The following is a 12,282-nucleotide window of genomic DNA, read 5'->3' on the forward strand; positions in this document are numbered from 1 at the left end:
TTAGGTCCATTGCTTTCCTCCACTATCTTCAGTGAGGTTATTCCATACATTCATTACATAGGTATATTATTTTGGGGGCATTCCTCTTTGGAAAACTTCTACCTACTAAATAAGGTTTTAAATTTGCATAATTTAGATACACACTTTGTGTTATAAAGTTCTTCAGGATTCAGAAAACATTATTATGTATCCACCATTACAATATCAGAGAGAGTAATTTCACTGCCCAAAAAAAACCTATATTTCACTGATCCCACCTTTCTCTCTCCCAAGCCCCTTGTTACCACCAAACTCTTTGCTATCACTATAATTTTTTCCTTTTCTAGAGAATCATATAGGTGGAATTACACAGTATTTTGCCTTTTCCAACTTATATTTTTTCAGGTAGCAATATACCTTTTAGATTTTTGAAGTATGTATCATGTTTTTTTGACTTCCCTTCTCCTATTGTTGCAGGACAGGTAAGCCCCAAATTGGGGGCTTCAGCTGGCTGGGTTCTTGGCTTTACCCAGGAAAGTATTTAAGGGCAAGCCAGTGGTGATAGATAGCATTTTATTGAACATTACTGCTCCTTAAAGAGCGGTGCTAACTCATAGGCATTGCATCGGTTGGTAACCTATGGGCTCTTGTCTACTATCTTTACACTAAGGTAAACCCACTTTCAATTACATGTAAATTGAGGAGTGGATCAATGAAACTTGATGAGGAGGTTCTTCAGAATTTCTAGGAAAGGAGCAGTAACTTCTGGGTTGTTGCCATGGAAAGAGGTGGTAAATTCCAGGTTGTTGGCATGGAATTTATAAACAGTCATGGCACTGGAGGGAATGTCTCATGCCAGTGAGCAATGAGGATAACCAGGGATTGCTGTGTCTCTGTTTGCCAGTTTCTTCACTGTATGCTGTCTGGACCAGATCTTGTTTTGATCAGCAGGGTTGTGACTAGAAAACAACTTGCCGGTCTCCTATCTCATAACGGCAAAAGGCATTGAGTGTCTTTTCGTGTGATTTGGATATGTCTGTAGCTTTTTTGGAGAATTGGGTATTTGAATAATTTCCATTTTTGATTGAGATATTTGCCTTTTTATTTTTGAGCTCTAAGATGTTGTCATATACGATTAACAATAGACCATTATCACCTAGAATATTTGCAAATATTTGGTTTTTAATTTAACTTGTAAGTTTCAGGGTACCTGTGCACATTTGTTGCATAGGTAAACTTGTATTATGTTTGTTTGTTGTAGATTATTTCATCATCAATGTACTAAGCCTAGTACCCATTAGTTATTTTTTCTGATCCTCTCTCGCCTCCCACCCTCCACCCTCCAATAGGCCTCAGTGTGTGTTGTTTCCCGCTGTGTGTTTATTTGGTCTCGTCGTTTACCTCCCACTTATAAGGGAAAAAATATGGTATTTGGTTTTCTGTTCTTGCATTAGTTTGCTAAGGATAATAGCCTCCAGCTCCATCCATTTTCCTGTAAAGGACATGATATTCTTTTGTATGGCTGCGTAGTGTTCCATGGCGTATATGTACCACATTTTCTTTATGCAGTCCACCATTGATGGGCATTTAGGCTGATTCCATGTTCTTGCTATTGTGAATAGTGCTGCAATGAACATATGCATGAATGTGCCTTCTTAATAGAACACTTTTTATTTCTTTGAGTATATGCTCAGTAATGGGATTGCTGGGTTAAATGATATTTCTGTTTTTAGGTCTTTGTGGAATCTCCACACTGCCTTCCACAATGATTGAACTAATTGAGACATCCACCAATTGGTTAGATGGCTGGTGTTAGATGGTATCATATTGTGGTTTTGATTTGCATTTCTTTAAGGATCAGTGAGGTTGAGCTTTTCTTCATATGATTGTTAGCTACATATGTATCTTCTGTTGAAAGTGTCTGTTCATGTCCTTTGCCCTCTTTTTTATAGGGTTGATTTTTTTTTCTTGAACATTTGTTTAAGTTCCTTATAGATGCTGGATATTAGACCTTGGTCAGACACATAGGTTGCAAAGCTTTTCTCCCATTCTGTAAGTTGTCTGTATATTCTGTTGATAGTTTTCTTCTGCTGTGCACAAGCTCTTAAGTTTACTTGGATTTAATTTGCCAGTTTTTGCTTTTGTTTGCAAATATTTACTCCCATTCTTTAGGTGTCTTTATTTTTGATGGTGTAGTGTGAATCACAAAAGTTTCAAATTCTAATGAGGTTTAATATACCTGTTTTCTCTTCTTCCCTTTTGCTTTCAGCATCATATCTTAGGAAAGACTGTTTAAGACCACGAAGATGTATTCCTGTTGTTATTTTCTATATTTTGGGCCTGTTTAGCTATTATATAGAGATATATGATCATTTTGAGTCAATTACATTTTCAGTGTGAGGCAGGAGATGAACTTACATGGAATATGCACTTGTTTCAAAAATATTTGCGTAAAAATATTTATCCATATATAATTTATTTGGTGATATTATAAAATTATTTCACTATAAATATAAGTATTCATTTTTGAGCATTATATTCTATTATATTGATCAACATCTATTTTCTTATACTAGTACCATAAATCTTGATTACTATTACTTTGTAGTGAGTTTTGAATTCAGGAAGTATGTATCTCCCATGCCAACCTTTTTTCTTCTTTCTCAAAATTATTTAGGCTGCTCTGGGTCTATTGCATTATATATGAATTTTAGATAAACTTTGTGAATTTAGAGAAAGGAAATGTCACCTGGGATTTTGATAGAGGTTGCATTAAATCTATAGATGCATTTGGAAAATATTGCCAGCCTAACAACATTAACCTTTATAAGCAATGAATAGTCAAAGTTTTTTTTCCATTTATTTTTTAACAAAATTTCTTCTATAGTTTTGTGTATATATCTTATACTTAATTTGAGAAACTTATTTTTGTTGTCATCTCAAATGGAACATTCTGAGTTTTTTGTTTTAGACTGTCAGTTGCTAGCATATGGAAATTCAGAGGATTTTATATATTGACCTTATATACTGCAAGTTTGTTGAACTCATTTGTAAATTCTAAACATATTTCATTAGAGTCCTTTCGAAATTTTATACATGAGATCATGTCATATGCCAACAGACAGAGTTTGACTTTCTTTCCATACCGGAAGCTTTATATTTATTTTTCTAGACTAATTGCCATGTCTATATCCTCCAGCATAATGTTGAAAACAAAGGTCAAGAGTGGAAATCCTTGTCTTGTTTCTAATCTTGGAGAAATTAGTGAACCTTTCAGATAACCTATGATGACATGTTGGTTTTTCATGGATCCTCTTTAAAAGGAAGACAGTTCCCTTATCTGCCTCATTTGCTGCATATTTTTCTCATAGGGAGTTTGAGAATTCTCAAGTGCCTATGCATCTTCTGAGACGACTATGTGGTTTTTTTTCTTTATTGTATGAATATAGTGCATAGCACTAGTTGTATTGTATGTTGAACCAAATTTTGCTTTTCTGAGGTATTTACCTTGACATAGTGTGTAATAATTTTTACATGTTTCTGGTTTGTTTTACTAATATTTCCTTGATGATTTTTGCCCCTGTATTCATAAGGTATATGTCTTTGTCTGGTTGTGGTATCAGGGTAAACTAACTCAGTATACAATGGGAAATCATGTCTTCTCCACTTTATGGGAATAATTTGTAATAAATTAGTATTAATTGTTTAAGTGATTCGAATAATTCACTAATGAATTCTTCTTGATGAGGTCAGAGAGGTTAATCCTAAGAACAGTTACATGAGCTTGGAAGGAGACCTTTCCCCAGCTGAGCCTTAGCCTGGGCCGTCACCTACATCTGGACTGAAGAACCAGAGAAACTGTGAGTAATATGTGTGTGGTTTTGAACCACTAAGATGTATAGTAATTTGTTATGCACCAAATCTTAGGTAATATACCTGATGGAAATTGCAATGTGGTATTCTGGATTACGTCTTGGAACAGATAAATATGTCATTATTAGAAATTCTGGTAAAATATGAAGGAAGCCTGTAGATCAATTAATAGTTTTGAAACATAGTGAGATTCTTAGTTTTCATGAATATACTATGGTTATAGTAGTAACATTTTAGTTAGCTGAAGGGTATATGAAACTGTCTTTTCTACCTGTGTATCTTTTTGTAAATCTGAAATTATTTCAAAATAAATTTGTTTTCTAAAAGTATTATATTTTTAAAAGGAAAACAAAGACATAAGCAAAAAACTGGCTTCCAGAGATGAATGGGCACGTAGGGAGAGAATAGCAAACTAGCGTTCTTTTTATCTCGTCACCTTTCCAAACCCAGGTGCACCTGCTTTAAGAAGCCACCATCAAGCTCCAGGGACTGTCTTCCTTTTTCTCCTTCTCCATTACCCAGTCACCAGTTGGAGTGTCAGCAACCACTTATTCAGAAAAAGTTGCCTTTCCTTCACATATCCCAGAAATCCCCATGTGTAGACATCATTTAGCAGTGTATATTCAGGATCCCACGGAAGCATTTTTGGGAGATATGACTCTCAGATATTAGAAGCCAAGAATAAGAAATTTCAGAGACAGGGAACGTAAATCATATTTCTGCATTCAGGATCATGTTTTCTTGGTACAGGGATTTCTTCTTCAAGTAATCAAAAGACAACTGTACCTTCAATCCTTTCAGAAAAATATGTTCTAATTTAGTTCTTTTAATTCTACAGACTCCATCAGGAATTGTTTGGGACCGTGCATTCTGTTGACACTCACATTGTGGAATTATGTTGCCCACTGCCAACCCTAAAGCCACCAAGGTAGCAGGTAAGCAGAGTACAAAAAATGTTTCTGATAAATTGGTTTAGGCCAGTCTCTACTTACAGAGACCTGGATATGAATCTTTTACACAATAGGATTTTGCAGTTGGATGCTAGTGAGTGGAGAAAGCAGATGATGAAGTGCTGAGCAATGAGTCCCCAGACAAACTCTAACTGCATGGAATATGTGATTTCCCACAATGTCTTAAACCAACAGTTCCTTAGAGGCTGGCCTGGACGCCACAATTCTAAAAGAGATACCATTTAAAAGAAACCAAATTCTAGACCACATCATGAGGCAAACACCCAACACTTTGTCTCCACACTCTAACTTGATTAGAAGTTGGAGTTCAATGAAAGAATGTCTTGGATATTTGAGAGCATGACTTTATGTTTATTTAATTTAGCCTTGCTGGAATTTAAAACTGTAGGGCAAAATTCAGTCAACCTCCTAAATTATGTGAGTTTTTGTTTTTGTATGTGAGTTTCTGCATACACTTAAAGAAACTCCCATAGTTTAGGAGGTTGACTGAATTTTGGGTGTACAGAAACTCATACTTTATGTGTTTCTTCTTCAATCAGTGTATTCCTGAGGGAAAACCAAAACCACTCCTCAAATCCAAGTACCCAAATTAGGGTTGAGCAGAGTAGCAAGGGGGCAGATTAAAACATTTTATAAAGACCATTATGCATCTACTTCTGCAGTGACTAATTATAATGTGATTTGTATGATCACCAACCATATGGTTAAAACGGCAAATGGAAATGAAGAAAAAAGAGCTACATAAATGTTATAGCTGAAAGAATGGAATTTATAATGAAATTTACAAGGATCATTGGTCATATTCCTAAGACTGCAGTGGGAAGTTTCAAGATACAGCTTTTTCTAGGTCTTTAGAAAGCTATCACTCCAGTGAATTTTTCAAGTAACTCTTTATAATTTCTATCTTCTTTCTCAATGGATTTCTTAAACCATAGTTCATAAAACTACATTTCCGTGCATAACAGAAGAATTATAGTATTCCACTAATAACTCTAATGTCTCTAATAGCTATCTAGAATGTAAATGCCCTTGGTAAACTTATGTGATAAGATTTAAGCATATTTCTTCAATAACAGATAAGAATACAGTTGATGAGCCACCATAATCTAACACTGAGAAATGTTCAGTCACAGAGGACAGTGTATCCCATTCATCATAGAGGGCACATTTTCACATTTATGAAACACAGATGCACCTTAAATTTGATAGTGTTAAAACATTATTGACGAGAAGGCAACCATAATGTGATTGTCCTCATTTACATATACATGAGCTTGGTCTATAAACCTTCCATTGACATTTTCAGGTCATATCATCAACATCATATCTTGCATAGGGGGTTTCAGAAGGTTGGAAAGATACACTCTCAAGAGCAACATAGGAATCTCACGAGAAGTGCAGCATCACCAAAGCTTCAGATTAGCACAGTTGATAATAATATGGGGAAAATCATGGGCAGATGAGTTGAAGAGTGATTCAGGAGAGCTACATGTCAATGACAGAAAATTTAGGAAAACCTTTGTCAATGTATTTTTCTTGTATGTTCCATCCCATGTAATCATAGGAATGACAGGACAAATATCCACATGTATTCCCATTGAAAATACTTTTTCCAGTAATTATAATGTATTTATATTATTACTATGTGATTTATTTATAAGTGATAAAAGTACTAGTTTCTTCATTTGTTAGTGGTTTTGTTCTTCCATTCTGGTGTATGAAATAATGACATGTTACAACTGATGCAAATGATATATCTCACAATTTATTAGAAAATTAATTTTTAGGGGTTATTATAGGCTTGATAATATACTACATGCTTTATATGTTATCATTTCATACAATCCACACTGACATCACAAGAAGTAAGCACAATTTTCACTTCAGTGGTCCATTTTGGAGACTGAGCTGACTTTCTGCAGGAAAGGTATAAAGGAACCTTGAGTTTGACACTGCCCCAGAGACTTTGCTCACTTTGACTATGTAGGGTGTGTCTTGTCTTACATGGTAAATAATTTTCAGGTCTAGTTAGACAGCTCAGCCTACCCTTTGTCATGAAGATATTTTCCTAAATTATTTTCCGAATACCCTATTATTTTTATAGTTAAGCCTATGAACCAACTAGAATTGATTTTGTGTGTATATGAGGTCAAAGGTCAGATCTTGGTTGTTCCCTGTGGTTATTCAATTTCCTGGAACATTTTAATAAAAATTGATCATTCTCCCATGCATCAAAGTATAAATTAATTTTTATATATGTATATGTCTGCATTCTAGCTCTGTTTTTATTTTTTAAGTTACTGGTTGTTTCTTCTATCTTTGTGCAAATTCCACACTGTCTTATTATTATCATTATTATTATCTTTTTTTTTTTTTTTTGATACAGAGTCACTCTGTCGCCCAGGGTGGAATGCTATGGCGCGATCATGGCTCACTGCAAACTCCTCCTCCCGGGTTCAAGCGATTCTTGTGCTTCAGCCTCCCGAGTAACGGATTATAGGTGTGCGCCATCACACCCGGCTAATTGTTTTGTATTTTTAGTAGAGATGGAGTTTCACCATGTTGGCTAGGCTGGTCTCAAACTCCTGACCTCAGGTGATCTGCCCGCCTCGGCCTCTCAACATGCTGGGATTACAAGTGTGAGTCACTGCACCTAGCCCACACTGTCTTCTTATTAAGAGAGTCTATTTAGCACAATAATTTTCTCTCCAAAGATTGTTTTGTATTTTTTCTTTTTTAAGAGAGAGAGAGGATTTCGTCCTGTTGTCCAGCTAGGATATAGTGGCTCAATTGTAGAGCAGATTCTTTGTTCAAACTACTGGGATCAAATGATCCTCCCCTCTCAGCCTCCTATATAGCTAGGACTACAGGCACAAGCCACCGTGCCTGGTTAATTCATTTTTTTTTTTTTTTTTAGTAGACACCGGGTCTTCCTGTATTTCCCATGCTAGTGTAGAACTCTTAGCCCACAAGCAATCCTCCCTGCTTTGTCTCCCAGGGTGCTAAGATTACAGGTATAAACCACTGTGCCTGGCCCAGAGCCTCTTCTTTTAGCCACGGCACTTCTCTATAATGAAGTAAAAAATGTAACAACCTGCATGTCTTGCACCTACACCAATATTTTCAGCTGTACCTTGAATAAAGCTGTAGGTTTAGAACTTTTTAAAAAAAATAAATTTTAATTTTTTTTGAGACAGGATCTCGCTCTTACACCTGGGCTGGAGTGCAGTGGCAAGATCTTGGCTCACTGGAGCCTCGACTTCTGAGCTCAAGCAATCCTCCCACCTCACTTTCCCAAGTAGCTAGGACCACAGGTGCACAGCTCCATGCCCAGTTATTTTATTTTATTTTATTTTTTGTATTTTTTGTAGAGATGGGGTTTCACCTTGTTGCCCAGGCTGATCTCGAATTCCCGAGTTCAAGCATTCCACCCACCTCAGCCTACTGAAGTGCTGGGATTACAGGCGTGAGCCACCGCACCCAGCTGGTTTAGAACTTAGAACGTTGCTGTAGACTCTTAAATCCCTTAATATCCTTGTGAATCTTAGACAATCCCCCAACACCACTCCCCACTTTATGTATAAATACTTTCAACAACAGCCAGTAGTGTTGAAAACCTTGAGATGCAGCCATAGTAACCTCCTGCACTGGTGTAGATGACCCTGTGACAGGTTGTTTCTCCTCCAGACTATGCCCACCAAAGTCAAAGCCACATGGGAGCCTCTGAGCTCAGAGGCACTGTATGGGGTCTCCATGCACAAGGGCAGCAGCTCCCTGTCCTTTCTGTTGGTGAGGTGGGGAATTCTGTTCTTTTGAATAAGGCTGAGTTTATTCAATACTGATTCTGCTGGCTGACCAGTGATACCTTAAGACTTTATTTCTTGCATTGTAATATTTATCCTGGTTTTGATATGATTTGTTGTGCAAAAGTGTTTAACACTTGGGTATAATTTTTTTCTTTTTTTATTCTCATCTAAAACCAAATTTTTATTTTTGTGTTGTCTATTTAAGGTCTTTATTCTTCTGTTTTAAAAATGCATTCAAAATTATTTTTCAATGAACACTTTTAATTATTTTAATCTTTTCTCATATTTCTCTCTCCTAAATTGAATGTGAACATCACTTTTATTAGAAAAGACAGATGTTACACATTCTCTGTTTTATGTTTTTCTGCAAATTTTCTCTGAAATATCTGTGGTTGAAAAGGAGAAGGACAGAAACTTGTGGAAGTCACACAGCAAAATTGGCTCAGATCCTTATGCTTGAAAACATGTGTGAAACTTTCCATTATATGGCTTAGTTTGCTGTACGTGTGAAAGGTTAACAAGGTATTGATTTGTGTAGCAGTACAGTAACACTTCATGTCTGAATTCAAGGAGCAACCACTTCTTAATTGTGCAGGGGTGAACTTCATGATGTTGCTTCATCTTCCCCTTATACAAAGATTTAGACGATAGCTGGACTCCATAATTCCTTCCACCTCACTTCCATAAATGTGTATATGACATTTCTTTGTAGAGAACACTTATTCTGTTAGATATTAATTATTTTCTTATATTTGATTAGTGATTATTAAATTTGGTTTTAGTTCTCAGAGATATAAAAAATACCACTTAGAAAATGTGTACATTGAGTGCTGTAATCAGAAAATACTTTTGTGCCATTGACTTGTAAAAAGGGAATTTCAATTTTTTATTTATTGTCATTTTCATCTACCTTAATATTCTCAAAAGGCTTTCATGCTTATGCTCTTTTTAGATTTTAATTTTTGTTGTCTTAGTCAAAAAAATGCGAGGGTTGGGAACACTTCTTCAAGATTTGTGAGACATGAGCAATCAACAGAGCAAAAACACTGGTATTTTATGGGAATATATAATAACACATGGGCACTTGCTCTGCTAGGTACGACAGCAGTCAGGGTCTGTGGGCTTCAGTGCTGTAAACAGAATTGACAAACCATGCTTTAAGGAAAAAAGTGCCACTCATCTATTGTACTAAAGCTTGGCACCATTTTGTTACCAAACCCAGGTTTGGCAATGTCTACTTGCAAAATCAAATAACAGAAGGGTAGTAAAAAGAAAGTCACTGGCCAGGTGCAGTGGCTCACATCTGTAATCCCAGCACTTTGGGAGGCCGAGGCTGGATGATCACCTGAGGTCAGGAGTTCAAGACCAGCCTGGCCAACATGGCGAAACCCTGTCTCTACTAAAGATACAAAAATTAATCTGGCACAGTGGCATGTGCCTGTAATCCCAGCTACTGGGGGACGGAGTGGGACTCCGTCTCCAAAAAAAAAAACAAAACAAAGTCACTATTCCAGAGCTTAGCAATGTGGAAGGGCTGGATTCATATCTAAAGGAACCATATAAGTTTTCTGGGCAGAAAACAGGGTTTTAAGAAGAAATATTGGCAAGCAGGGGATGCAGAAGGGGTATGGAGGTATAGGATCTACATGACTTGCTGGATAACTTATCTCTAGTCATGGGTCATTTGTTAGTCTGCCCAGCATCACTGGGGACAGAGTCAGGTTGTGGATTAACTGATGTCTTGAGACAATCTCTCTATGGAGGAGAATTCTGGTGGATGCTTATTTTGGTTCAAGATTTGGTAATTGGTAAGCAAACATATATTTAGATAAGCTGACAGTGCTTGCTGGTGGTCTGGCTGGTGGAAAGGAAGGAGGGAAAAGTTTGAATTTGCATTTCTAAGGAGCTAAGTAAGATATGAACACACAGGAAAAAGAGAAAAATAAATATTTTTTAAGGACAATGAAGTACTAGGTTACAACACCCCACTATCCAATTCCACTTTATTTTTATGGGATTGGAGCATCATACTCATTTGGTCTGCTTCCTACTGAAAGGGAGCATAGTTATAGAGCATTAGAATGGAATCTGTTTACCTGGAGTTGGAAATATTCTTGAGTTTTCAGCAGGAACTTACTGTGCATATATGGTGTGAGGATCCAAGAATTTCTGAGAATGATTTCCTGCATCTCCATGTAGAGTGTACAACAGGAATAAAATTCATAGCAGCTGAAGAGGGCATTTAACAGTATTAATAATATATATAAAAGGATTTTACGTACCAGGAAGCCGACTAAATCATGATGCCATAGAGTCCTGAGAGAGGGCATCTGTAGCAGAAATATGGGTATCTACATGCATAGCTTGTGTTATATTGTGAGAATAATCTGGTGTGTGTGTGTGTGTATGTGTGTAAAATGGTCAGCCTTAATGAATGCCCAAGTGCCGCCCTGGGCTGCAGTGAAGATATCTAAAGCCATATGATTTAAAGACATCATGAGATTAGACATAGCATTAGTTTGCTTGTGCATGTCTTTTAAGGCTGAGGATGTTTCTGGAGTTATCCAGGAAGTACACACAGCAAAGTGCAAAGCCCCAAATGTCACTTCCACCCAGAGCTCCTGTGGAGATATGAGGACAAGTTGGTTAACTATACATACTTAACAGGCAACAGGAGGAGTTGTGAATAGTCATGAAAGTGGTCCTGACCCATGTGTATTAGCAAATATCCATGGAACATATAACTCATTGATTTTGGGGCAGAGACTTAACTTTTAAATGTATTATAATTATGCCCTATATTTCAAAAGTTCTTTTGAGGACAAAGGCATACAAGTGTGCATTTACTGTAAACCGGCCAAAACTGTTTATGGTGAGTGATCTTTTATCAGGAGAAAATTACCGAAATTGGTCTCTTGTCTACTTCAGTCTGTAGTTATGGCTGGTGGAACAGTGGCTGGGGTCAGTCAGTCAGCTCATCTTGAGGGTAGTGCTTGCTTGGCTGCTAGAGAAACACAGAAACCTTGTGGCAGTTGTAAACATAGTCTGCTTTTTGTAAAGTGTAGGAATATGAGACTTAACTCTTGCCTGGCATGTTCTTAAGTCCTGTTCATAATTTGGTATTTTATTGTTATAAAGAGTCTGTTTTACAGTTTTTATTGTAACGTTAATGCTGATCAGTTGTGCCTAAATTCCCATAATGGGAGGAAGGTATAGTGAAGCATGTTCAACCCCCCCTTGTTGTCATGGTCTGAATTAGTTTTTCAGGTTGCTTTGGCTAACATGGGGGTAGGGAGTGTCTGTTAAGTTGGTGGGGGCTTAGGACTTTATTTTATAGTTTATATTCTCCTTTTTTTGTCTAGGTATGCCAGAGGCAGTATCGGTAGCCACACTTATTTTTTCTCATGTCAATGCCACAGCGGCGTGCTGCCTGACCTGTGTCCACCATGTTCCTTGGTGCGACCACTATGGCCAAGGGACTTAGAATCAAAAGTCATATATCCAATTAAATGTTGTAGGCCAGATTGGAATGAAGATGGGCAGGCAGTCATTAATCCTTAAAACCCCTTTTAAGCAATGTAAGAGCCAAAAACTTAAAGTCAAAAGGTAAGGTTATGTAAGTGAATTGTCTCTGAATTTTCTGCTTTGAGCTG

The 12,282-nt window shown here is 36.9% G+C and overlaps 1 long non-coding RNA gene across 1 annotated transcript in view; it reads left to right on the plus strand.

The window, feature by feature from the left end:
• The first annotated feature begins 1,324 nt into the window (after positions 1–1,324).
• Positions 1,325–12,282, plus strand: part of LOC129013564 (uncharacterized) — a 28,501-nt gene continuing 17,543 nt past the window's right edge. Inside the window, exons 1-2 of the long non-coding RNA XR_008494021.2 lie at positions 1,325–3,839; positions 4,691–4,787. This is a non-coding gene — a long non-coding RNA (uncharacterized LOC129013564). The remainder of the gene's footprint in view (positions 3,840–4,690; positions 4,788–12,282) is intronic.

This window comes from Pongo pygmaeus, chromosome 16, assembly GCF_028885625.2.
Source record: "Pongo pygmaeus isolate AG05252 chromosome 16, NHGRI_mPonPyg2-v2.0_pri, whole genome shotgun sequence".
Lineage (NCBI taxonomy): Eukaryota > Metazoa > Chordata > Mammalia > Primates > Hominidae > Pongo > Pongo pygmaeus.